A 26,873-nucleotide genomic window follows, 5' to 3' on the forward strand; every position below is an offset into this window, starting at 1 on the left:
CACGTGGCTGTGAGCCCCCGGGGGTGGAGAGCAGGTCAGAGTGTCCCTGTGTCCCAGCACTGGGCCTGGCCGTTGTGTGAACCCCCCAACATTTATTGACAGAATGGGGGGCACAATGGGTGGTCTGAGTAGAATCTGCGTGGCTTAGAATAAACTCCAGTGCCAAGCACTTCCCTGGAGTGTGGAGGCGAGTGTCCTCCGTGAAGAGTGCCTGCCAGCTCCACTTACGTCTCTTTGACAGCCTGAGACACTACACCAAGTCCCTGGCCCAGGTATTATCGGACATGTACATGTATTTTTTTCTTCTTTAATAAGAGGAAACTTCAGCAGAGATGTTGGAAGGAGAGATGGGGCAGTAGCCTTTATGATAAACTAGGCACAAGAATGGCCATTTATGTGTAATTACTTATAATCCTCACAACGACATTGCAAGGTGGGTTTTATTGTTATTCCCATTTTACTCATGAGGTTAAGTGACTTTCTCAAGGTCACAGAGCCAGCAAGTGGCAGAACTAGAACCTGAACCCAGTCCATCTTGCTCTGCAGGGGCCTCACCCGCCTGGCTCATTTGTGTTTTCCAACCCCTTCCTGTCCCACCCATGGTAGCACAGCTGGACCGAACGGTCCCATCGAGGGTCCTGCAGCTGCAGGTCTCTGGCAACACATGATCTTTTGTTTTCTGAAACCCAGATCCCCCATGAGCCTATCCTCCAGGGACAGGCTGTGTGCCCTGCATTCTTCTGCCTCTGTTTTTCTCTCTCCAGAAATGCAGTTAGATCACCTTGAATGAGATGTTTAATCCTTGGCCAATAAGCCCACACCTGGAGTAGAGGAACCATCAGTAATCATGAGATTTATTGCGTCAAATTCCTGGGTTAGTGGAAGGAATGTTCAGCTCATGGGGAAACCCAAGAAGCTGGTGCCGCCGTGTAAGCCCCACCAGGCCGGAGGAGAGACTCAGCTTCTCCCCTCCCGTGTCTTCCCTGGGGCCCGGGGAGCTGTCAGGGGCCGGCTGCTGTCGTTTTGAACATCTCCTCTTGTCCTGACTGTCAGGATTTGACATGCTCCATCTTGAAGTCTACAAGAATATAAGTTCTTTGAAATCAGACGTGGCGGGTAATTTGGGGGAACATATTTCAACTTCAAGTGGATTATTACCGCGCAAATATTTGGAGAGCTTCATTTTTTCTTTTCACATGGATTAGAGAGGAAAGCTGGTTGCCATGGCGTGTGTTTTAGTTATTTACAAACAGCTGTTCAACCATTTGTTCATTCAACAATTATTTGCTGAGTGCCTACTCTGTGCCGGGCTCTGTGCCAGGCCATGGGGATTGAGACCAGCTGACATTAGTGGCTTCCTGGAGGCCCCCAGCCTGGCCAAGGAGCAGCTCCAGGAAGACCACCACAGTCAGGGCTGGCGGGGTCCTCCTTCCTGATGCTCGAGTGCAGCGTTCGGTGGGGCAGACTGGAGGAAATGATTCAGCAACAGAGCTGGAGCACAGCTCACAGCCCAGCGTGTTGGGTCTTCTTTCTCCCCCCCAAGGAAGAGGCTACGAAAGAGCAGTCAAGAGTCTGGATTCAAACATCTGTCCTTGGGCTTCCCTGGTGGCGCAGTGGTTGAGAGTCCGCCTGCCGATGTGGGGGACGTGGATTCGTGCCCCGGTTCGGTAGGATCCCACATGCCGCGGAGCAGCTGGGCCCGTGAGCCATGGCCGCTGAGCCTGCGCGTCCGGAGCCTGTTGCTCCGCAACGGGAGAGGCCACAGCGGTGAGAGGCCCGCGTACCGCAAAAAAAAAAAAAAAAAAAAAAAAATCTGTCCCTGCCACTTCCTGGCTGGGTGGCCTTGGGCAAGTTAACCTCCCTGAACCTCTTCCTTAGGAAAGCAGGGATAAGGGTCACACCCACCTCCTGAAGGCATCACGAGGATGAAAGGAAGCAGCAGCCACGGTGCTTCTCGTTCGCTGGCACAGCTAGTTCTGATCACGCTGCTGCCCAGCTCAGAGGTCCTAAGAGCCCTCTCTGCTGCCAGCAGTTCCCCTCCTGCCGTCAGGGCCTTTGCCACCCTCGTCCCCAATCAGGCTGCCCAGCCCAGGGTCTTTCAGCCTGCACGAGGCTGCCCTCAAGCAGACGTGGAACAAACCGCTCCTCAGAATGCTCTGTGCTCGCTGCTCCCTGCCCTGGGCAGTTTGTCCCGCTCTCTGATATGTCTTTCTGCCCTTGGAGTCTCCCTGGTCAATACCCTCTATGCAGGCACACCTTAGGAGCCACACCATCCAGGAAGCCTTCCTGGATTTCCCCTCTTTCACAGCACTTTGCCTGTTCCTCCATGATTCCTTTCACTTTGGCTGATGAGCCCTCCGGGGCAGAGGTTGGGTTTTCCTGATCCTGTGCCCGATGCGTGTGGGCACTCCTGCCACGCTGCCCGGGCCTGCATCGGGGATGTGGACAGTGGTTGCACAGGGTGTGGCGTGCGTGGCCGGACGTGCCTGAGGTCTGAGGCTGGAGGAAGGAGCAGCTGCCTCCACTTGCCAGTCTTTGCCAGCTCAGTGCCCCGGGGCTGGGAGAGGCAGGGCTGAGGCCCTTGAGGGGCAGGCGATGCTCCAGGGAGAGAGCTGGTGTCTGGGTCTGCGGCCTTGTTTGTTGATTTGAGGGAGCAGTGACTCATGTTCGCTGGCGGCTCTCGGTGACTGGTTCCCGTTTTGCAAACACCCCTGGGCAGGACGGCTGACCCGAGAGCTAGACTTCCTCCCATAGGACACTGCTTGTGGGCATTCCAAGCGGGCGACCTTCGCTCTCCTGCCTTGGGCTGCACTTTCCTCCTGGCTACAGTGAGTGGAGCTGCCATTTGGGGGGACACAGACAGAGGTGTCCTAGAGTTCATGATCGGGGGAGGCAGGATGGATTGCTAGGCAAGTTCAGGAATCTCAGAACTCTCTGCTTGGTCACTCAGACGCTGGGGGGGCTCATCACAACACCCTACTGCTCCTATAACCTCAGTCCCAGGATGCCGTGCGCAGGCCACAGTGGGGCCTGTGTGGCCAGTGTGGCTCGTGGACCCCAGGCTTGCGAGATGCCCCAGGGAAGAGAAGGTTCTCCATCTAATAGGTTTGGGAAATCCCTTGTGTGGCAGTTCACGTTGTCTAATAACACTTTAAAGGCCCCTGAGAAGTCCTGCGAGAAAGAAGCGTGCTTGACTTTATTTAAACCAGGAGTCAGCCATTTTTTCTGGAAAGGACCAGTTAGTAAATATTTGAGGCTTTGCAGGCTGTTCCTTTCTGTCTCAGCGACTCCACTCAGCTGCTGTCGTGTGGAAGAAGCCGTAGCCAGTACCTAAATCAATGACCCAATAAAGCTTTATTTCCAGATAGGAATTGGGCTGGATGTGGCCTGGGATCCCTGATTTCAACCGTCCTCTCCCTCTGCCCCTCCCCACAGTGATTTATGGGGTGCCTGGCACGTGCCGAGAGCAGGTTTGAGCACAGCTGCTTGTTCCCAAGTCAGGGTGATTATGTTTCAGCAAGAGCATCCACTCTTTAAGCTACTGTGACACCCACAACATGAATAATTCAGGACCGATTTCCCGCAGCGTGGATCGAGCGCAGGGCGTGATTATGCAGCAGCTCTGGTGGCGCGGACATGGGCAGTACAGAAAGCCCAGTTTATGACTCATTTAGCCAGCAGATTTGCAGTTATGGAATTCATGACACATTTTAAACCTTTGAAAGGGGACATTTACATTATTTCACATTTTGCACAAAGGGAGGCTTTCTTAACATTTTCAAGTCACCCAGAAGGCACCGCGTGCCTGTTAGCTCCCCAAGGGCTGCGGGTCCTGTGGCACCCTCTTTGGGAACCCCACCTCTTTGGAGTCATTACAGGTGACACAGTACTTCTACAGTCGCAGCTGAGTCTCCCTCACCCCCTCTCAGAACAGCCTCAGGGGGACCCCGGAGCAGAGGTGCGTCCTAGGCCCTGGGCCTCTGGGACCCTCGAGCTCATCTTTGCCACCCATCCATTGCCTTGGCAGGACCGGCTCTTTGCATTTGCGCCACTGCTGGGTCAAGTGCCTTGGAAAAGATTTAAGAAAGTCCCAGTATTGGCTTTTATTTAATTTGCTTTCGTTAAAGTCTGCCAACAGCTAAAGCAAAGAGGAATTGCTTTCCTGAAGTCCTCTGGTCCTCAGTTCAGATGCCCAAAGGGCCTTCCACGGGCGGGGGCAGCAGCTGGCAGGGGAACTCTTAAAAGTCATTGATTGATAAGATATCACTTATATGCAGAATCTAAAAAAAATGAAACAAATGAACTTATTTACAAAACAGAAACGGACTCACAGCCTTCGAAAACAAGCTTATGATTACCAGAGGGGAAGGATGTGGGGGGAGGGATAAATTAGGAGTTTGGGATTAACATATACACACTACTATATACAAAAGAGATGATCAACAAGGACCTACTGTATAGCACAGGGAATGCTACTCAATATTCTGTAATAACCTGTATGGGAAAAGAATCTGAAAAAAAATGGATATGTATATGCATAACTGAATCAGTTTGCTGTACACCTGAAACGAACACAAAATTGTAACTCAACTATACCCTAATATAAAATAAATAATTAAACTAAAACAAAGAAATGGTGAAGTATGAGTAGAATCTGTAGTTGAGCTCATAATAACGTACCAGCGTTGGTTTTTTGGTATCGACAAACAGCCTTTCAGCAAATCTCAATGTATTCCAGAATAAAATTTTACTTAAAAATTCAATGTGTTACAGTAATTACTGAGATTTATATTAAATGATTTCCTACATTAAAAAAAAATCATTGATTGAGCCCCTGAGGTTTGCTGGGATGGTTCCAGGCACCCAGATCCTTTTCTCATGCAATCCTTGCTGCGATCCTGTACACGAGGTTTTGTAGTTCCCATTTTTCAGATGAGGAAACTGAGGCTGAGCACAGTTTAGGCCACGTTCCCAAGGCCACACAGCCAGGGATTGCAGAACCAGGGAGGGAATGCAGACCCCAGGGCCACAGACCCGTGCTGCTCTCTGCACCCTTCTGAGACCAGCCAATGTGTGTGGTGATGCCAGACCAACAGTAATGTCCTGCCAACCCCTCTGTGGACTCGGGGGTCTCAGCCTGGGTTTGTGGCAGATGCCATGCACACAGTGGTCTCCTATAGTAATAATTCCCATGTCTGACCCTGCCTGGCAGAATTCTAAGCACTTCCACGTCGAAGGGACTGCTGACATTTCTACCTGCCCAGCGGCCATCATTCATTCTTCAGGAATGGCCTGAATTTTCCTTTGGGGAACCCCCCTCTTCTACTCAGACCCAGGCCTTCCTCAAATCACAGGGCTTGGTTCAGGAATGAGGATGTGGCCCGAGCCCATCCAGTGAGACCCAAACCTGGGAGTTTAATTGGAAGGAATCCCTTGCTCTGTGGGGGTTGCCAGACTGGTGGAACCAAAGCCTAAAGTTCTGGGAACTTCTTTGTCACCCATGTGGGAGTCTGCTTGAGAATAGAGCCTGCCTGGGTGAAAGCAGAGTGGGAGATGGAGGGAGGTGAATTCCACACATCACTTGAGCACCTGGATCCAGCTGTGCCTGAAGCAGGACCTTAGAGTTTTCCTTTTCTTTATCCAAGATATTTTTTATATTTATTTTTTTTATGTTTGAGCTTGCCTGTTTGGGTTTCTGTCACTTCCTTCCAGTGGAGTCCTGAGTCACAGAGTCTCCACTGAGAGGCACCATTGGAACATGGTTGTTAGGCCAGATTCCAGACACATAGTCAACTTTGCTACTTACTAGCTGTGTAATGACTTTGGGCAAGTCATTCAGTCTCTCTGTGCCTCAGTTTTCTCATCTGTGAAATAGGGATTATGATGGTTCTCTCTCCTCATAGTGCTGTTTAATAAGGATTAAATGAACTGATACAAATAAAGCTCTTAGTATAGGGCTAGGTGCATATTCTGATCATGATAAATATTAACTGCTGTTATCCATTCTCTTTTAAAAAATTATCCTGGTGGTCTGAGAGCAGATATGACCCTTTATATATATATATATATATATATATATATATATATATATATATATATATATATATATATATATTTGCGGTACACAGGCCTCTCACTCTGTGGCCTCTCCCGCTGCGGAGCACAGGCTCCGGAAGCGCAGGCTCAGCGGCCATGGCTCACGGGCCCAGCCGCTCCGCGGCATGTGGGATCTTTCCGGACCAGGGCACGAACCCGTGTCCCCCCCGTCGGCAGGTGGACTCTCAACCACTGCGCCACCAGGGAAGCCTGACCCTTTATATTTTATAAATGAAATACCTGAGGCCTTCCTGGGTCCCGGGGATGGAGACTGCAGGGCTTGGACTGACACACAGGCCTTGGGCTGGGTTCAGGGCTGCGTCTCACCCCACCTGTCCCAATGCTCAGGTGGGGCTGCCCCAGGGGCTCCTCTGCCCCTCTGTTCACGCTCCTGTTTCGTGATTCAGAGCCCTTTCCTTGCACAAGCAGTCGCAGGATCCAACGAGGCCTCATGTGTCTCCTGTTCAGACCCAGTCCCCTCATAACCCCCCCTCCCTCTCCTTCACGCAGAAACACAGAGAGAGCCATCCCCGTCTTTCCTCCAGGGCCAGAGGTCAGGGCCAAATCTATCCTACAGTCACTGCTAATGTGTTGGGGCTGGTGATAACTTCCTGTCCCAGGGACCGTAGTTGCACTAAAAAAAAAAAAATCAAACTTATTTCCAAAATAATGCATAGAACAGTTTTTGTTTCAACAGTTCAAATAGCATAAAAACTTACAAAATAGAAAGTCCAGGTTTCCTACTTCCCAGCCACCTCCGTCTCACTCCCCAGAGAAAAGCACAGAAAGACAATTCCGTGTCTTTACAGAATTTTTTCCTATGCATCTACTTAACTACACAGTACTGTATTTGCTTGTTTCTCTACTTCAAACAGCTTCTGGAGAACGTTCACATGGGCACACAAAATGGTTCATTTTGTGTATGTGCGTGTTTTAAAAACTTTTTTTAAATTGTGGTAAATTACACAAAAACATAAAAGTTACCATCTGGACCATTTTTAAGTGTACCATTCAGTATTATCAAGTACATTCACATTGCTGGGCAACCATCACCATTATTCAACTCCAGAACTTTTTCTTCCTCCCAAACTGGAGCTCTGTGAATTTGACTCCTCTAGGTACGGCGTATCAGTGGAATCAAGCAATAGTTTTCATTTCTTGACTGCCTCATTTCATTTAGCATATGCCGTCCTCAAGCTTCTTCCACATTGTAGCCTGTATCAGAATTTCCTTCTGTTTAAAGGCTGAATGGTGTTCCACTGTCTGGATATATCACATTTTGTTTATTGATTCATTCACAGATGGACATATATGTTGCTTCCACATTTAGCTACAGTGAATAATGCTGCTATGAACATGGGGGTACAAATATCTCTTTGAGAACTTGCTTTCAAATCTTTTGGATATATATCCAGATGTGGGCTTGCTGGATCATGTAGTAATTAGGTTTTTAATTTTTTGAGGAACTGCTGTACTGTTTTTCACAGCAGCTGTAACATTTTACATTCCCACCAACAATGTTCAAGGGTATGGATTTTTCCACGTTCTCTTTAACACTTGTTAGTTTCTGCTTTTTGTTTGTTTCTTGGGGATAGTAGCCATCTTGATGAATGTGAGCTGGTTTCTCATTGTAGTTTTGATTTGCACATCCCTAATGACGAATGATGTTCTGTGTGTATTTTTTTTTTTTTTTTGTGGCCACGCTGTGCGGCTTGTGGGATCTCAGTTCCCTGACCAGGGATTGAACCTGGGCTACGGCAGTGAAAGCACTGGATTCTAACCACTAGACTACCAGGGAACTCCTGTATGTATTTTAAAATACATACTTATGAATGTTTTCAAACATACTTGGAAGTAGAAATAATAATACAATGAGCCCCATATAGCCATTACTCAGATGCAACAATTAGTAAGATTTTTGCCCAGTTTGTTTTCCTTGTTTCCTGAAAGATTTCATAGCAAATGCCAGACACCGTGTCTTAACATCACTGCATAATCCAGTGGACATTTCTAAAACCCTGGATCTCTCCTTACATAACTGTGTCACCATCATCCTAAACTTTTCCTTGGTATCACCTACTACCCAGTCCATGATCAAAGTTTCCTGATTGTTGAATGAATACACAGGTTCATTTTTCACAGGACCCCTGAGCCCAGAGACTCTTAACCACACGCCTCTCCTGAAAGGCCAGTGACAATGGGTTAGGAGCACACGCACCAGAGTCAGACACACCAGGTTTAAAGCCCTCTCTGCTCTCGACTGCCTGTGAGGTCTTGGCAAGTTACTTATCCTTGCTGGGCCTTGGTTCGTTCATCTATACAATGGAGATAATCAGAGTGTCCCCCTCTCAGGGTATTAAGTGGGACAAGGGTGTGTAAGGGCCGAGCTCTGCACCTGGCACGTGACGAGCGCTCAAGAAATGAGAGCTGCTGGTGTTGTTGCTATTATTAAATGTAATTTCCAAAAAGACTCCCTCCCGTGGTGGGCGTTCAGGCATCCTGGAGGGCTGGCAGGAACCAGCTCTGTAGTGGGCCCTCCATCACAGCCTGTGGAGGGCGCTCCACCCTCCCGGGGGCTCCCCAGGTCAGGGCCGCTGTTATTCTCTATCTGGGGCAGAAGCGAGCTCCTGTCCACATGCTTGGCTGCACGGGGCTTAAATAAAAAATGATAAAATCTGCCAATGGGAAGGGATGAAATTTTATTGGGAGTTCAAATACTTTTTGTTAAGATTGGTTTTTGCCGTTTCCCCTCTCTCGACCTGCTGGCCTTCTCCTTGGTAATTCAGTAAGTGGTTACTTTGGGTGATGACAGGCAAATGGGAGGCGGATGGGGGAGAACAGAGCCCACGGGGGACGCACATTGTCTGAAATGGACTTATCCTAATCGGGTTCAGAGCCAACAACCTTTTAGACTGAAGGAGAATCATGGCAGGCCGAGGCTACAGGCTGCAGCAACGTCTCCTTTAACCTGCACAGTTTTCCAGGTGGGGAAATGGAAGCGGAGAGAGGGAGAGGCTGCCCTGAGTCCACTGCCATTCACTGGTTGAGCAGGGACTGGGGCCGGGGAGTCAGACCATCCCAGCGCCCTGCCTCGGTCACCTACCTAGAGGACAGAGACGGCCACGTCCTAACTGGCTGTGTGAAATCGGATGCTCTGGGATTCAGCTCCCACTCGGGTGAAGTGGAGACGGAATGAGGGGGGATCCAGGCAGCTTGGCACGTCCCCTGCTTCCCTGCAGTGAAGCCAGTGATGACAGGACCTTTCCCTTGCTGATCGCCACCTTATGGTCTGAGCCAAGGTGCGCTGGCTCGGGGCTCCCCTCAGAGGCCTGTGCCTAAACCCAGTGCTCTCTGGCCGTGTGACCGCCAGCAAGCTTCTTCCTGTCTCAGACTCACATCCTCCTCTTCTAGAAAATAGGAAGAACATGAATGCCCACTTCCCAGAGTTGTGGGAAGGTAAATGGGATAATGTAAACCAAACACCTTACATGGCATGTACTGGAAAATCTGCTTCTTTCTCCTTCCCTTCCACCTCCTTCATCCTCCCGATAAGCTGGGATGCTTTTCCTGAGCCCAGTCCATGCTGGGAAGCCAGGATGGAGGCCCCATTTGGGAGGTAATAATTTCTAAGCCTGGTGCAAAGTGGCGGCTGACCCTCCTCCCTCCATGCTGGACCGTCAGGATCTTTTCGTTGTCCTGAAACGGGGGGCTCTCTGTTCTGAGCGGGACCCCTGCAGCACCCACCCACGTGTGGGCTGCCTGCCGGTGGGATGGGGTCTCTGCTTCAGCCGGGCCGTGGGCCCGTCAGCCACCCGGGGCTGTGCCCCAGGAGGTTTGGAAGCTTTTCCCATGACCAGGTCTAGGCTGGAGAAGCCCAGTGAGTGTCCTGGTCATTCCCAGGATGCTCTGGGTCCCGAGAGCCACCCGCTTTGTGGAGGTGACCTTTCCTGTCTCTGGTCCCTAAGAATCCAGGTCAGCGGGCCTGGAGACCACACGGGGGTCTGTGCCCTGCTGGTCAGGTTAGCCTTTTGATTCTCCCAGTCCCTGGAAACACGATCGGTGGGGATTTTCCGCCCTCAGGCTTGCTTTTGAATTATTACATGTCATTAACAGATAAAGTGCTCGGGTTTCTAACACATAGCCGTGTTTCTCTCCTCCCTCTTCTCCCTGTGGAACAAACATCAAGAGGCATCGTGCGTGGACTAGTAAGATGAGCTCTGAGCCGCAGCCCCGTCCCTCCCTTCCTGGCTGTGTGGCCTGCGACAGTTCATTGCCTTCCCCGAGGCTCAGGTTTCTCATGGCAAGTTGGGATGACAACGCCTGCTGAGGATGACGTAGCACGTGTGAAGCCCCAGCTGCAGTGGCACAGAGCAAATACTCAGGGCCGGCGAGGCCCCCTCTCTGATGGCTCGTTTGTGATTTGTCGTCTGGATGGAGGAGGTGGGAAGCAGGAGAGGAAGCTCAGGCCGGGGGCAGAGTTGGGGAAGCCCTGCAGAGAAAGGTGCAGCTGAGCCTGTGAGGCCCGAGACAGCAGGGCTTGGGGCGTCCGGATTGTCTAGAAGATGAGTGCAGCTCGGAATGGAGAGAGCGATGGAGCTGGGTGAGGGACGAGTCTTTGAGAGCTCCCTGCTCTCCTTCCTGGCCCTTTGGCCTCGCGGCAGCCACTTAACCGGTGTGGCCAGGTCTAGGAAGTGGTGGCGTCTGGCCTACGAACAGCCGCCCACAGGGCAGGAGTGGGGCGAGGCGAACTGTGAGAAGTGAGCCGGCTTGCGACACCCAGAAGCTGGGGTTTTGCCCACTTGCCTCTCACCTTCAGGTAGGCAAGGCCACAGGACAAGAGCAAGGGTGCCTGGCTGGGGAGGCGAGTGGGGCTGAAGTCCGGCCCACGCTCTGCTGGCCACGCCGTGTACCCTGGGTCGGGGCTGTGTCTGTTCAGAGAGGGGGGGCACCTTCTTCTAAATTACCCCCAGGCTCACCAAGCTCCCAGAAGGGTGGTTTTTCAGATGTGCACAATGGCATGGCATAGCCGCCAGTGGCCTGAGGCCTGGTCTCTCCCTCAGCCTCAGGGCCCAGTTCAAGTACTGGGGCTGCCTCTGCTCCATCTTTCTTTTCTTCCTCTGTCATTCAGGTTTGCAGAGGAGAACAAATGTGGAAAGTGTGACATTGTTACCACCCAGTGAATTTAAATCTTAAAAAAGCATTCTCTTTTCTTATGATGAAAGTAATACCTATTTATTGTAGAAAATTATAAAAACACAAGGAAGTATAAAGGAGATGAAAATCATGTGTAGTCCTGTTACCCAGAGATACATCAAAGTGTTAAAAAGTAGAGGTTTCTTTTATTATTTTCCCTCTATATATTTGAATATGGGAATCATATTGCATATGATTTTGTGTTCTGCTTTTTAAAAAATATTTATTGATTTATTTATTTATTAGGCTACACGGGGTCTTAGTTGTGGCCCGCGGGATCTTCGTCTCCACGTTCAGGATCTTTTAGTTGTGGCATGCGGGCTCTTAGTTGCAGCATGCAGGATCTGGTTCCCTGACCAGGGATCGGACCCAGGCCCCCTGCATTGCGAGTGTGGAGTCTTAGCCACTGGACCACCAGGGAAGTCCCGTGTTCTGCTGTTTTAAACTTTATACTATATCTCAAATGTTTTTTCATGTACATAAATGTCCTTCTATGTTGTGTTTTAGTGACTGCACAGTACTCTGTCATTTGAACATGTTGTAACAGATTCAGCCAGCCCAGATGGATTCTAGTTGGGCACTGTTTTAAACAGCAGTGTTGACTGTACATCTTTGTACTTGTCTGATTATTTCTTTTAGGGTAACTTCCAATAAGTGGAGTTATAGGGCTCAAGGGTGTGTAGGCAGTCTGTAAATTGGCCCTCAGTAATCCCCACCTCTGGATATCCCTGTGCTGTGTAACCTCCTCCCCTTGAGAGGGGGCTGAAACCTAGTGACTTGCTTCTAATGAACAGAATACAGTGAAAGTGATAGGATGTGACTTTCAAGATTAGGGTGCCAAAATACTGACTTCCATCTTGCTCAGGCTTCTTACTTGTTTGCTTTGAGCAAAGCAGCCTGCCATGTTGTGAGCTGCACCATGGTGAGGCCCACACGGCGAGGACCTGAAGGAGGCTTCTAGCCAATGGCAAGTGAGGAGCTGAGACCTTGGACCCAATGGCTGGTGAGGAAATGAATCCTTCCAACAACAATGTAAGTGAGCTTAGAAGAGGATTCTCCCACACTTGAGCCTTCAGATGAGACTGGGGCCTTGGCTGGCACCTCGACTGCATCCTTGTGAGGGACCTTGAGACAGAAGCACCCATCCAAGCCATGACTGGACTCTCTCTCTTTTTTTTTTTTTTTTGCATTATGCGGGCCTCTCACTGTTGTGGCCTCTCCCATTGCGGAGTGCAGGTTCAGCGGCCACGGCTCACGGGCCCAGCCACTCTGCGGCATGTGGGATCTTCCCGGACTGGGGCACGAACCCGTGTCCCCTGCATCGGCAGGTGGACTCTCAACCACTGTGCCACCAGGGAAGCCCCATGACTGGACTCTTGACCCACCGGAGCTGTGAGTTAATGTTTGCTGTTTTAAGCCACTAAGGTTGGAGATGATTTATTATGTGGCAATAAATAACTAGTACAAATAGTATGCACGTCCCTTTTGATGTGTATTTCCTTTGTGCTTTCCAGAAGTTTACCCCAATTCCACCCACCACCCCAGCAGAGGGGAGTTGCTCACAGATTAATTTTCAGCAGGGGTCACTGACTGTACCCCTCCTTCTGATCAGCCTCTGTGTCTAGAGAAGCCAGTCCAGGGAGTGTGGGCAGCTCTCTGATACACAGACTATTTCCAGGGAATTATCTCGGGGTGTGTGTCCTGATATCTTAGCAGAGATTCTGAGAGGGCTGTTAAAAGTAAGGATGTCAAGGAGGGAGCCTTTTCATGCTAATGGACTTCCAGGGCATCTGAACACATCCCAGTAAGCCATTTACCCATCTCCATGGTCCATATCTTTTATTTTTAATTGCAAGAGAACACAATTTGGTTCTTCAGGTTGCATTCACGTGTCCACATTTTTAATTCTTTTCAGAGCCCAGTGTATTTCTTGCAGTCTCAACAATTCAGGGATTTAATGGAAACTAAGAAAATTCCATGGACCTCCAGAGACAAACTCGGGTCCCCTCGGGTGGTGAACAGAGCCGACAGGAGGCCTAGCAGTGTGCCTCTTTTCCTTCCTCGTGCCCCTTCTTCTGCTGTGACATCCTACAGGGACACATGCAGCCTCCCTTGTCCCCACCCCACTGGGGGCTGCATTGCTCTGAAGGGAACAAATGACTGTCTCCAGGCTCAGTCCCTTCCTTGGGAAAACCTCCCGTGCTCTCACTGGCCTGCGGTGGGGAGGATTAATGGCCCTCTGCAAGGCTCTAATGGATCCCTAATTGGTTTGCTTCATAAGGGTCTGCTGCCTGGGAAGTTAACTGTGCACTTGGAGAGGCGATAAATGAAGCTCTGCTGCGGGGCTCAGAGATTGGGAGATCTCCTGTACAGACACCAAGGCTGTCCTGAGAGTCCGACCATCCTTAGGAGCCAGTAACTTGGCCATGGGAAGCAAATTAATATTGTTTATGTTTCATTCATCCGCATATTTAAAGGCCTCAAGGAAATAATTCTTAATCTTTTCTGGGTCATAGACCGCAACGAGAATTAAAAAACTGCACGTATGCCTGTAGCCCCACTTGCCCGCTGTTTTTTTTATCAGGCGTGGGGTGTGGGTGTTGCAGACTCCCTGAGCCTACTCATGGCTCCCTTGGAAAGTTTACGAACTGACACCAGCTCTTCCCAAGTGGGACATCTTGAAGGTGATTCTTTTGTTCACTTACTCGTGTATCTATTCTCTAATTTACTTAACAAATATTTATTGAGTTCCTACTATGTGCCAAGGAGATTATCTTTCTTTTGCAAAGTTTTGAGACAGCCCTAAAGTGAGAGTAAATTTTTTTAGGAAATAGTAACTATAACTGTACTTATTCAGGCATGAGTTTTCTCTTCCTCTCTAGGTAAAGCCAGGGAGTGAAGGATGGGGGGAAGATATGAGTGAACATTTTCATCCTTTCAGACTGTTATGCGTTTGGCTGTAAAAGGATCAAAAGACGAGTCCTTGTGACAATTCTTCCAGCTTCAAATTTTTCAGAATGAAGAACCTATGAGCCTCTTGTAAAAGCTCAGTCTGTCATGCCTTAGGAGGCTGCCTACCGTCATCTTGTGGAATCTCAAGATGTGGAATCTCAATGCAGAACTTGAGCAAAAATGAGGGGAAAAAAAACTGTAGACCAATATTCCTCATACATGCAAAAATTAACAATATTCTATCAAACTGATTTCAACAATATATTAAAAAATAACACATCATGACCTAAAATGGTTTATCCCAGGAATGCAGGGTTTTCAAAAGTTGAAAATCTACAATTGTAATTCATTCTACCAATAGGTTAAATAAGACATGATCATATCAATGGATTAAGAAAAAGCAGAATTCAAGATCCTGCATCTGTTCTTTTTTTAAAAAATTAATTAATTTATGGCTGCGTTGGGTCTTTGTTGCTGCGTGCAGGCTTTCTCTAGTTGCGGTGAGCAGGGGCTACTCTTCATTGCGGTGGCTTCTCTTGTTGCAGAGAGCAGGGGCTACTCTTCATTGCGCTGGCTTCTCTTGTTGCGGAGTACGGGCTCTAGGTGTGCGGGCTTTAGTAGTTGTGGCAGGTGGGCTCAGTAGTTGTGGCTCACGGGCTCTAGAGCGCAGGCTCAGTAGTTGTGGCGCATGGACTTAGTTTCTCCGTGGCATGTGGATCTTCCCGGACCAGGGCTTGAACCCATGTCCCCTGCATTGGCAGGTGGATTCTTAACCACTGTGCCACCAGGGAAATGCCCCTATATCTGTTCTTGATTAAAACTCTCAGAAACCTAGGACAAGAATTTCCTCACCTGATGAAGTCATCTATGGAAAACCTATGGCTGGCATTATACTCAGTGGTAAAGACAGAACATTTTCCTTCCTGAGTTCAAGAACAAGTCAAGATGTTCACTCTCACCACTTCCATTCAACATTGTAGCCAGTTAAGTAGTCAGTTCTAGCCAGTGCAATAAGGCAAGAAAAAGAATAAATGGCATCCTGATTGGAAAGGAAAAAGTTAAACTGTGTTTATTCTTAAACAACATCCTTGTGTCTGTAGAAAGTCTTATGGAGTCTAAAAAAGAGTTCCTAGAACTAATAGTTGAGTTTAGTTAGGTTACAGGATGCAAGAACAATATATAAACATCATTTTTCCTACATACTAGAAATGAACAAATGGAAATTGAACTATAAAAATTTCCATTTACAATAGGATAAAAATATTAAATGCTTAGGGATTGTGTTCGTTTCCTATTGCTATTGTAATAAATTACCACAAACTTAGTGCCTTAAAACAAACAAGGCACATTTTTCGTTTTCCAGTTACAGAGGCTAGAAGTTCAAAATTTGTCTCAGTGGGATAAAATCAAGGTATCAGCAGGGCTGCATTATTTCAGGAGGCCCCAGAGAAGAATCCAGTTCCTTGCCTCTGCAGCTTTTAGAGGCTGCCCAGTTCCTTGGCTCATGGCCTCCCATGACATTGATCTCTGACTCCTTCATCGCATCTCCATCTCTGACTCTGACCTTCCTGCTTCCCTTTTATAAGGATCCTTGTGGTTACGTTGAGCCCATGTGGATAACCCGGAATGATCTCCCTGTCACAAGAGCCTTTACTTAATCACATCTGCAAAGTCCCATTTACCATGTAAGGTGACATATTTGCAGGTTTCAGAGACTGGGACATGGACATCTTTGGGGGCCAGCATTTTGCCTACCACATCTGCTCTTTGACCCCCAGAGATTCACATTCATCTCACATGCAAAATGTGTTTACCCCATCTCAACATCACCAAAGTTCCAAACACTATATAGCACCAAATCTCATGTAAATCTCATCAGTTCAGAAGTTCCAAATCTCATGATCTAAGTCATCTAAGTTAAGTGTGGGTGAGACTCTGGGTGTGATCCATCCTGGAGGAAAAATATCTCTCTCCATCTGTGGACCTGTGAAACAAGAAAACATGGTATCTGCTCCCTAAATACAATGGGGAGGAGGGAGAAAAGCATAGGATACCAATTAAAGACATTTCTGTTCAAAAGGGAGAAAAGAAAAGGAAAAGAAGAAATCTCTAGTTCCAAGCAATTTCAAAAACCAACCGGGCAAACTCCATCAGGTTTCACGACCTATGAATAATTTTCTGTAGCTCTCGGCTCTGCCCTTTGGTCTTGCGGCTCCAGCGTCTGGGCTCAAGGCTCTGTCTTCAGAGTTATCCTTTGTCATGAAAGGTAGCATGTGTTGGAAGCTGGGGAGTTTTATCAGTCTGCTTCCTGCCTGCAGAATTTGGGGAGCCTGACATCCTTCTTTCATTTTGTCCTTTATCTGTCCCTTTCAGTCTAAGATGGCTCTTTCTGTTGGTATAAAATTCTTAACAACCTTGTGGTTCTCCTATGCACATCACAGGGACTCACTCCGCTAGACCTGGCTCCTCCACATGTCTTTCCTAGATAATATCATCTCTATTTTTGGCCTCTGCTGAGATGGCTGTGGGAATACATGAGTCACAAACAGAGTCTCTTTAAAGAACTCTCTGTGTGACAGAATACTGTGAATTTTTGCTCCTTTCAAGGCCCAAGCAAAAGGTTGTCCAGTTATACCCTCCTTTCTCTCTGGAGCATGTTTTTTCCTGACAGCAAATTTCCCAATTTTAGTGTCTTTTTTAAAAAAACTTATATTTATTTACTTAATTTTGCACAGGCTTCTCTCTAGCTGTGGTGCGCAGGCTCAGTAGTTGTGGCGTGCGGGCTCAGTAGTTGTGGTGCGTGGGCTTAGTTGCCCTGCGGCATGTGGGATCTTAGTTCCCTGACCAGGGATTGAACCGGTGTCCCCAGCATTGCAAGACCAATTCTTAACCACTGGACCACCAGGGAAGTCCTGCTCATTTTAGTGTCTTTTGCAATCTGAAGAGACTGATAATTTTCCAGCTCTTCAAGTTTTGGCTCCCTTTTGCTTAACATTTCTTCCCTCAATCACTCTTTCCTCTTGCATTTTAGTATCAGCAGCGAGGAGAAACAAGCCTGCCCTTTCAAATACTTTGTTTAGAAATCTACTCAAATAGATAAGCCAGATTTCTTGTTTATAAGCTTTGCTTCCTGCATAACCACAGGACACAATTTAGCTAAGCTTTCTGCCACTGTATAGGCAGAAATGATCCCCTTTCTCTAGCTTCCATTAACATATCCCTCATTTTCTTCTGAACCCCCATCAGCTGCACTTTTAACATCCATGTTTCAGGTAACAGTCTGTTTGTAATATTTAGGGGTTCTCTAAGACAATATAGGTTTTCTCTACCATACCCCTCAGTTCCTTCTGAGTCCTTACCAGTAGGGTCTTTAACATCCACGTTTCTAGGCTTTTTCTATAATGCTCCTCAAAAGTCTTCCACTGCTTTTCCACTGACCAATTCCAAAGCCACTTCCAAAAATTTTAAGTATTGTTGACAGCAGTACTCCACTTCTGTCACCAAAATCCATATTTGCTTCCTATTGCTGCTGTAACAAATTACTACAAACTTAGTGGCTTAAAGTAACACAAATTTATTATCATATAGTTCTACAGGTCAGAAGTCCCAAATTAGTCTCAGTAGGCTAAAATCAAGGTGTCATCAGGGCTGGTCCTTCTGGATGCTCTAGGAAAGAATGCTCCTTGCCTTTCCAGTTTTTAGAGGCTGCCTTCATTCCTTGTGGCCCACGGCCCTACATCTCTATCTTTGCTTCCAATGTCACATCTTCATCTTTCTGACCCTGACTCTCCTGCCTCCCTCTTATATGTGATATTGGGCCCACACAGGTAATTCAGGATAACCTCCTCGCTGCAAGATTCTTAACTTAATCACATCTGCAAAATCCTTTATCGTGTAATGTAACATATTCACAGGTTCTGAAGATTATGATGTAGGCATCTTGGGGCACTGGCATTATTCTGCCTATCATGGGGTAAGTCTGACAAAAGATGGGAAAGACCTGTACGTTGAAAACTGTTCAGAGAAATTTTAAGTGACCAAAATAAATAGAAAGAAATACCATGTTTGTAGACTGGAAAACTCAATATTGTTGAAATGTCAATTCTTCCCAAATTGATCTATAGATTCAACTCAATAAGAATCTCAGCAGGATTTCCATAGGAATGAATAAGCTGACTCTTATTTGGAATTTATAGAGAAATGCAATTCATATAGAATAGCCAAAACAACTTAAAAAAAAGAACAGATTTGGAGAACTTACGCTAGCAGACTTAAAGATTTATTACAGAGCTCTAATAATCTGAACGGTGTGGTATTGGCATAAAAACAGACATAAAGGTCAATGGAAAAGAATAGAGAATCCGGAAATAGGCCCATACCTATATTGTCAATTGATTTTCAACACAGGGGAAAAGGCAACTCAGGGTAGAAAAGATAGTCTTTTCAACAAATGCTGATGGTATAATCAAATATCCATAAGTAAAAGAAAAGAAAAGAAACACAATCCATTCCATATACCATATAGAATATTAAAAGTGATCCTAAGTGTAAAAGCTACAATTTATGAAACCTCAAGATGGAAACACAGAGGAAGTTTTTGCAATCTTGGGCTATAGGTAGAGATTTCTTAGCTACGACGCGCAGCCTGGGCTGGCGTGTTGATCCCTCCTCCTCTTGCTGTGCTCATTATTCCTGGACCCACAAGAGCTATTGTGTAACTGTGAGCAAGAGGCTAAGAAATGACGATTTCTTAGTCACTGAACCGACGTCGGGCTACCTCCCTTCAGACTTCTCGTTAATGTGAGACGATAAACCCCTGTTTCTTTAAGCCACTATGAGTCAGACTTTCTGTTACTTGCAGCTTTGGGTTACGCCACCTTTCAGATGTGTCTTAACTACCCATCCCTAGATGACTCCTTCCCCAGGGTGAGACGCACTTGTTCCTCTAGGCCGTGGGGGACACTGCTCAGTCACCGTGTCAGCCCCTTCTCACACCCACCTAGGACCCCCGGGCCTGTCCCTGTGAGACCCACGTCCCCAAGGAGTGACCTGGCAGGGGCAGGTTAGGCAGCCAGCCGCGCAAGAACAAGGCAGGAACGGCTGGAGCTGTACTTGTTCACCGTCACCTGTGGGTACAGTCTGTGGTTCCAGAAACACACAGGAGGATCTCGTGGACCACAAGGGAGCCACCCAGCAAGGAAGAGGATGCAGACTGGGGGTGTCAGAGATGGGAGGTCTGCACGACCATGGAGATGTAGTCCGAGCCCATCCAGGGTTTGTGGCATTCCCCTCGCAGCTCAGAGCAGGCTGGGTCCCAGGAGTGCAAGTGTGCACCATCGTTTCCTAGAAATAACAGACTCTGCTGCACTTTCCAGGGGTGACCGAGGGTTGGCCTTGGAAAGGCCCTGGAGGTCAGAGGGACTCAGGCCCTGCCCGGCCTCACCGCAGCCTCATCCATGATGCATCAGAACAGCCTCTTGTGGTGCGGGGGGCTGCCCTGGGTGAGCTGCCTGCGGAGTGCGCCCCTGGGAGCAGGTGTTCCTGCTGAGATCTGTGATTAGGGGGGTGTTTACAACCCTCAGTGCCCGGGAACCTCTCCAGGCTGACACTGTGACATCCCATAGTGACAGCCTGTCCCGGAGCCCATCCCAGTGGGGTGGGCGTGGGGGAGTGTTGTCCTCTGTGGAGAAGACCCCAGCCCTGGGGGTGGCTCTGTGTCTCACCAGGGAGGGCATCCTGGGCCTTGCTTGAGGAGAGGCCTGGACAGAGCGGGTAGTGGTGGAATTCAGGGTGCAAACTTTCCACCTTCCTTCAGTGAACAGCTTCAGTGGCTTAATTTCTCCTGGCAGGTAGGTGGAGTCTGCGTTGGAAAGGATGAGCTCGGGGAGGTGTTACCTTGCTGGTGGGGGGACTGAATGCCAGACTCTCTTTCTGCAAACAGAAGTGTGCTATCCTGCATGCTTCCCTTCACGCTGTGATACTGGTTCTGTGTTTTGTGAGCATTACCTTAGCTGGTCCTCTCCGGAGCGCCTTGCAATGGATGCGGTTGTCAGCATCTTAGCATCAAGGAAAGGGTGAGTGTCGGAGAAGCAGGAAAGGCAGGCAGCTGTGGTCAGACCACGTGAGGCTGAGGAGTTTGGATGGGACCCAGAGGGCCATGGGACCACTGAGGTCTGCATTTGGAAAGAGACTCTGGGGGCAGCAAGGAAGGAGGACCTGTGGAGGCTCTTGTGACGCTCTGTACAGGGGACGTCGGGCAGAATTAAGGTGGTGACCTGACACATGGGGTGTGCTCTGTAAATATTTGCTGTTGAATGATGGAGGGGATGGAGATGAGAGGAAGGGTTTGAGGGCTGTTTACCAGGTGGCATTACTAGGTGTTGGAGACTGGGCGTGGCAATGTGGTGGGCGGGTTGGGGAGGAGGGTGACATTTTATTTCTGTCTGGGGCAACTGGGGAGATGGCGGCGAGATGGGGCCCCCAAGGAGGGGCAGGTTTGGGGCCAGAAAGCTAAGATTCGCGCTGGATGTGTGGATTCAGCACGTCTGTCTCTCTCCCCCAGAGGTCATGGTTGGGGAAGCAATTGTCAGAGCTCGGCTGGCCCCTGGGGCAGTCTTCCCAAGCCCCCGATTCCACCTTTGGACACACTGAGGCTGGCGCGAGAAGGGAACTGCTGGCTGAGGGCCAGCCAGGTGGAGATGCCCGTTGCCCCCGCCTCTGGACACCCTCAATCACAAACAGGAACAAGCAACCCTTCAAGGTTTCAGGTGTTTCCTTTCTTTGTTCCTTAGACTATTGTTCTGGACGCACATCTGGAGACACCTGTCTTTCTACGCCAGGGCCTTTGTTATCAGAGCGGATTCATCTGACCCTACATCCCAAGGAGACAGAATCCTCAGAAGAACCTTGGTAAGAGTGTCAAACGCCTGGGTCATCAGCTCTCAATATGCGTGTTAGAAGTAGTAGGAGTCTTTGCAGAAAAGCCTTTTTGTGGTCACATGAATTAGGAAAACTCTGGGCTCCACACGTTAATGGACTCTGGGCTGCAGGCCTTCTCAGGACCTTTAGTGGTGCCACGACAGTCTCTAAGGGGGGCTCCTGTGTGCAGGGCCCCCCAAGGATACTGGACCAATGAACACGTTTTCCAGGGAGCATCCACCTCCACCTCCCAGACCTGGTGCTCTGGGGTCACGGTTCAGGGAACAATGGTCAGAGCTGGGCTAGCCTCTGGGTGGAGGTGAGGTCAAGCCCCTCATTTCTTCCTCAGACAGACTGAGGCCTGGAGAGGGAGGGGAATTGTCCGGCAGAGCCAGCAGGCAGACTCTGGGCTTAGGACCCCTGGGCAGGATCCCTTCTCCTGTGCAGTCTTTCTGCTTCCTGTGTTCCAATTTGCCTGGTCCCCAGAGAGGCCTGCTCTTTCATTTCAATGGACTCTTCTGGAAGGCATTTGGGAGGGTGACTGGGGGTTGGGTGTTGCCCCTGTCTGTGTCCAGGCCTCTGATGTGGACCTGTGTGAACGTGTCCTTCACCACCCCCCGGGAGAGTTGTGTCTGAACCCGAGAAAGACACTGGGCAGAAAGCAGTTATGGTCCCCGACATTCCCCATGGAGCCATTTGTGGGCCGGCGAGGCAGGAATGAGCCTGTCTGGGCGGCGGCCTCCGTAACGAGACCTCTGTGGGCCCAGAGACAAGGGCCGGCTTTGGCCTTGAACCTCCCTGCTGGGCCCGCGGACAGCACCGCGGTGGCCGCTGAGGGCGACTGTGCTTGGCTGGGATACAGCTGAGGATGGGCAGGGCGGGGCCAGGGCATCAGGAAACCCAGTTTATGTAACAGTTTCCTGGTGTGACTGTCCCGGAGGGAACTTCATGTCGCCAAGCACAAAACAGGTGCTTCCTTAGTTCATCCTGCGCATATTTATGGGGGGTGAGGGGTCGATTCCACACCAGACCTCGTGTGGACCCCTGGGGGCGGGGAGAGGGACAGTGTCTTAGTTTGGGTTCCCGGCGTGAGAGACCGAGATGAGGATTTGGGGGCCGATAAGCTTGCTGGGAGCTGATTCCCGGAAGCAGGATGGGGCAGGGGGGTGCGGGGAGTAGAACAGAAAAGGGGAAAAGCTAACCCTGGGTAGTGGAGGGCACGGCTGGGGCCATTATGCCCGATTCCACAGGGACCTGCAGGCTGGGGGCGGACTGTCCACAGGAAAGATGATGCAGGGCCAAGCCACCTGCTGGCTCCTCGCCCGATGCCTGAGGTTTGCCCCTGGGGGTAACCCCACCCTCCTGGCTGTGTGCTCGGCCATGCATGACGCAGGCTTGGGGCGGGCACTGTCGGGGCCAGGGCAGTGGGAGTGACACCTGTCCCCAAGGTGCAGCAGGGTCAGAGGTGGACCCAGGGGTGCCTGCCACGTGCCACCTGTCTCCAGGGCGTGGCGAGGTAGATAGTTTTGGGCTGGGGGAGAGGAGAATGGAGTGAGCCCGACCCTCCCCGTCCCGCGGTCTTGCTTCCCTCCAACTTCCCCTACTGGCCATTTACTATCGTCTAATGGCCATCATCACAGCATACTAGCTTGGAAGAAAGAGCTGTAAAAGGGCCAGTTTTGGAAAATGTGGTCAGAGGGGCCTGGATCCCCACTATCCCTCTTCCTGAGCAGGAAGCCGGCTGTACCACCAGAACATTCCTAAGCATGGTCTGAGTAATGACTTACCCACTGCCTCCAGATTCAGGAAGTCTTATCTGGCTTCCTGAAAAACCTTAAGTTAGAAAAGCAAGTTGGAATTTTTTTTCCGTAGAAACTGAATTAGTAATGCAATTTTTTTTCACGTGGTCATGAAAATGTTCATGGAAATCCTGAAAACGAGCCCCACCAAGCCCGCTGAGACGGCTCTTAAACTCTGGGCGCTGCCCAGGTTAGCGGGAGGCTCTTTCTGCCTGTTTGGTGTATCTGGGATGTGCATTTGTGAGGTGCTCCCCGCCTTTGGGGAGGTGAGTGGCAGAGAAGGGTGTCCTCAGAGTCTGGTGAATTCTCCGCATGTCCCTGTGACTGCCCAGCACCCGGTTGAGGGGTCCCTAGCGCTGAAGTTCTCCTCATTCTCAGCCTGTCACGCAGGGCCGCCTTCTCAATGGAGGAGCCCAGGCTGCCTGCTCAGCAGTGCTTTGTGTCAAAACACTTCAAGTGGAAATGTGTGCTCATTCTGCCCTCCAGTAGGATCCCACAGAGAGGCTCTGAGGCCTCCAGGTCTTCGGAATGGGTGGGGCTGGGATCGGAGCTGCCCCCCGCGGACCCCTGACGGGCTGGGGCTGGGACTCAGTCAGGGGTATGGGGCAGTGTGATTATCAGAGGGCAGGCTTGTGGCAGGAGGGACGAGGCCAGGGTGGGGACAGCAGAGACAGGAACTTTGCCCCAATCCAGTTGGTTGGATTCCAGCCACCAGAGCCCTAGGCCAGAACCCAAGGTTGCCCCAGCAGTGCCCATCCAGCTTGGGTTAAGCCGGTGGTTAGCAGCTCAGATGGGGACCCACGAGACACAGGCGTCAGATTTTGAACAGCATGAGGGTGGACAGCATCTATATTAGAAGCCAGAATTAGGATTAGAAAATGACCCCACTGGCTGAGACGGACAATCTTAGAAAAGGAAAAGATTCAGGAATAAGGGGACGAGCCCTGTATCAGGTCCCGTTGTGAGTACAGGGTGGGGGCTGGAGACGTGGAAGGACGGACGCAGCAGCATAGATAGCTCATTCCTGGGGGGAGGGGCAGCTCTGCTCACCCACACCCTCCCCCAGGGCCCCCCCCGGGTAAGCCCCATGTTTGAACACTGCCACTCACCCCTCCTGGGCCACAGCTGATTGGACCAGAGAGGAGACTTGATCCAAGGAGATCCAGTCTTTCGGCAAGATGAGCTCATCAGCTTCGTTCCCCCCCAGAATTTTGGACTGGGACCGGAGACATTCATCAGTTGGATGGTGGCCCTGGAGCTAGGGCGGCCATGTTTGAGGGTTTGAGCAGGTGCAGAGAAAAGGGTTCTGGAGGAGAGGGAAGAATGAAGAATCCGATGATCAGAGAGGAGCGGGGAGAAACCGTGCAGCCCCGGGCCGGGCTGGGGCAGGGCTGGAGAAGGCCGTTGAGTTGTCCCAGCCAGCATCGGGTCACCATTTTCCATACCTGCACTTTCTGCCCTCAGTTCCTTGACATATTTTCAGACTTCTGGCTAAAGTCCACTTTTTGTGAGCTGATTTGAGTAGGCTTCAGTCCCCAGCATCTGAAACGCTCCCTGGGAGAGCCAGCGCCCTCATTGTCATAAGCGGGACAGAAGCCCGTGGGGGGAGGAGCCAGCTGGGCAGGGCCTGGGTGGGGGGAGGGGTGCTCCTGCAGCTCTGTGCGTGGCTGGGCCACGTTGGATCCCATCAGCTCATTTTGGGCACCATGCCACAGAAGGACAGAGCAAGATAGTGTCTGTTCATGGTGCGTGACCCTGGTGGCAAGGGCACCTGGACCCCCGGCATTGGAGAAATGGCCAAAGCGTCATACATTCTGCCTGGAATGAAGGAGACTTTGTGTGGGACAGAAGAAGCATCTCTGATGTTTGAAGTCTTGTTAGAGAAAAAGCAAAGACTGTTCTGAGCTCCCTGAGGCTGTTGGATTAGTTCCAAAGGTCAAGGGTCCACTTTTGGCCTGGTGTAGGGGAAACCTCCTCCTGAAACTGCCTGCCACAGGATGGGTGGACTTGGGCATAGGGAGCTCCCTGTTCCTGCAGCTGAAGGACCACTTGAATGGGTATTACAGGACATGCAAGAATGGAGCTGTTGGCCTGGACTGGATAACCATAAAGAACATCTTCACCCAGGACAAGAACAGCCTCTAGCCATGACCTTGAAGATGACCATGACCAATGGCCATGACCACAGAGAATATCTTTACTTGCAGGTAGGACCTAGTCCCAGGCCAGGAAAAACCCCAAACCATGACCTTGAAGGTGACCATGACCAATGATCATGACAACAGAGAACATCTTCTTTCCCTGGACAGCCCCAAGAATGACCGTGAACATGAGCGCGTTGCAGAATCTGATGGGCCCGGTGACCCGAGGGACAGGCAGGTGAGGCCTCTGGTCCGAACACCCTTGGTAAGGCTGGGAGCTCCTCCCAGGGACAAGCTCGAGGAACCATAGCTGGTCATGACATAATTTGTGGGCTGTTGTCCTGCTGGGGCTGGGAGCGCCTGTGGCTGAGGGGGTTTGGAGGGATGGTGGAGGTGTGTTTGGAGTTGGGGAAGGAACACAGGATGGGAGATGTAGTGACCTCTGGGGGTGAGAGCAGGGGAGGCCCCAGGAGGCCCACTCTGTATATGGGTTACACACTTTCTTCCTTTCTTTTCTTGGGCTCTGGGACCAACTTCCGGGTCAGGTGGCCAGTGGTCCCTAAGGGCCAACCTCAGCGTGCCCTCCACCTTCCCAGACAGCCAGGGAGGGCTTGAGCCGCAGGGGACCCCCTGAGCCCCTCCATCAAAGCTTGTCCCAGAGCTGTGCTCCTAGAGCAAATGTACCGCTGTCCTCTGTCTTCTAACCGGAGAGGGACAGGGAAACAGGCTGCTTGTGGAGCCGGGTTAAAGGCATCGTGTGTGCCTCTGGGGAGATAATCACCCAGGGGAGCTTTCCAGTGATGGTAGAGCCAGGGAAGGAGCGAGAAGAGAGGGCAGTGGAGATTCTCGCCTAGGTCCTTCCCAGAAAGCGCCTTGAGCGGGTTGGGGCTGCGGCCCTTTCTGGGGCAGCTGTAATCTGGCAGCTTTTCGTAATTATCCGTTAGTAATTACCCACTGAGGCTTTGGTAAACAGCAGCCTGTTTAGCCATCCTTGAGGAATTAAATCATTACAGTTATTGCTCTATCCACTCGCTATTAGCCTCCTAAGAGGCTTTTCCACCTCAGAACCAGGGTTTTCGTTTGATGAACTCCCGGGAGAACGTTAAACGGGGGAGGCTCTGGGGGGTTGGGGAGATATGCGCCCCCGGCGGCTGCTGGAGGTAAGACGGCGGCGCCCGTCCTCGGGTCTGTGCCACGCGCTGTCTGTGACTGGCACCCCTGACCATGGCAAGTGTCCTTCAGTAAAGTAGAAGCTTCTTACACGGAGTGTATCTTAAGAAGCAAAGGGTCCAGTTGGAGGGGTCTGGAGACTTCTGGCACAGACACAGGCAGGCAGACAGGCTGGACCCCTCCTGGGATGGGACGGAGGTGTGTGGCTGGGTGGTCCGCGGTCAATGTCTGCAAGGCCAGCAGGACCGACTGAGGTCCTGGCTTCTCTTGGACTGTGCGGTGAGGTCGGCTGCTTGGATGAAGGTCAGATGAGGGTCAAGGACATGACTTCAGTGAGGATCTGCCCTGCTTTTCCCTTTTGCCAAGGTTGCCCTTTCCTTTCTGGACCTTTCAGGGACAGCCCTAGGCCATGACCGTGAAGATGAGCCCCCTGCAGAATCTGATGGCCCCCGACCCATGGGGGAGGCCTGTGGTCCAGAGGCAGGGATGGAGCGCTCCTCCCAGGGGCCACCTTGAGAAAAGATACGTAGCTGGTCATGATGTCTTTGGCTGCACAACATTTGCTATCTGGGCGATATCTGTCACCTGGGGATTTGGAGGGAAT

At 50.3% G+C, this 26,873-nt stretch overlaps 1 long non-coding RNA gene across 8 annotated transcripts in view; it reads left to right on the forward strand.

Annotated features, from left to right (window-relative positions):
- LOC117308492 (uncharacterized) overlaps positions 1-26,873 on the forward strand; it is a 150,535-nt gene that overhangs the window by 86,626 nt on the left and 37,036 nt on the right. For 5 of the 8 annotated variants that reach the window (XR_012326857.1, XR_012326853.1, XR_012326851.1 and 2 more), the window contains 2 exons: positions 21,033-21,150; positions 25,025-25,337. This is a non-coding gene — a long non-coding RNA (uncharacterized lncRNA). The remainder of the gene's footprint in view (positions 1-21,032; positions 21,151-25,024; positions 25,338-26,873) is intronic. The other 3 variants (XR_012326854.1, XR_012326852.1, XR_012326858.1) reach the window with 3 other exon arrangements.

Source organism: Tursiops truncatus, chromosome 16 (genome assembly GCF_011762595.2).
Source record: "Tursiops truncatus isolate mTurTru1 chromosome 16, mTurTru1.mat.Y, whole genome shotgun sequence".
NCBI classification, from domain to species: Eukaryota; Metazoa; Chordata; class Mammalia; order Artiodactyla; family Delphinidae; genus Tursiops; species Tursiops truncatus.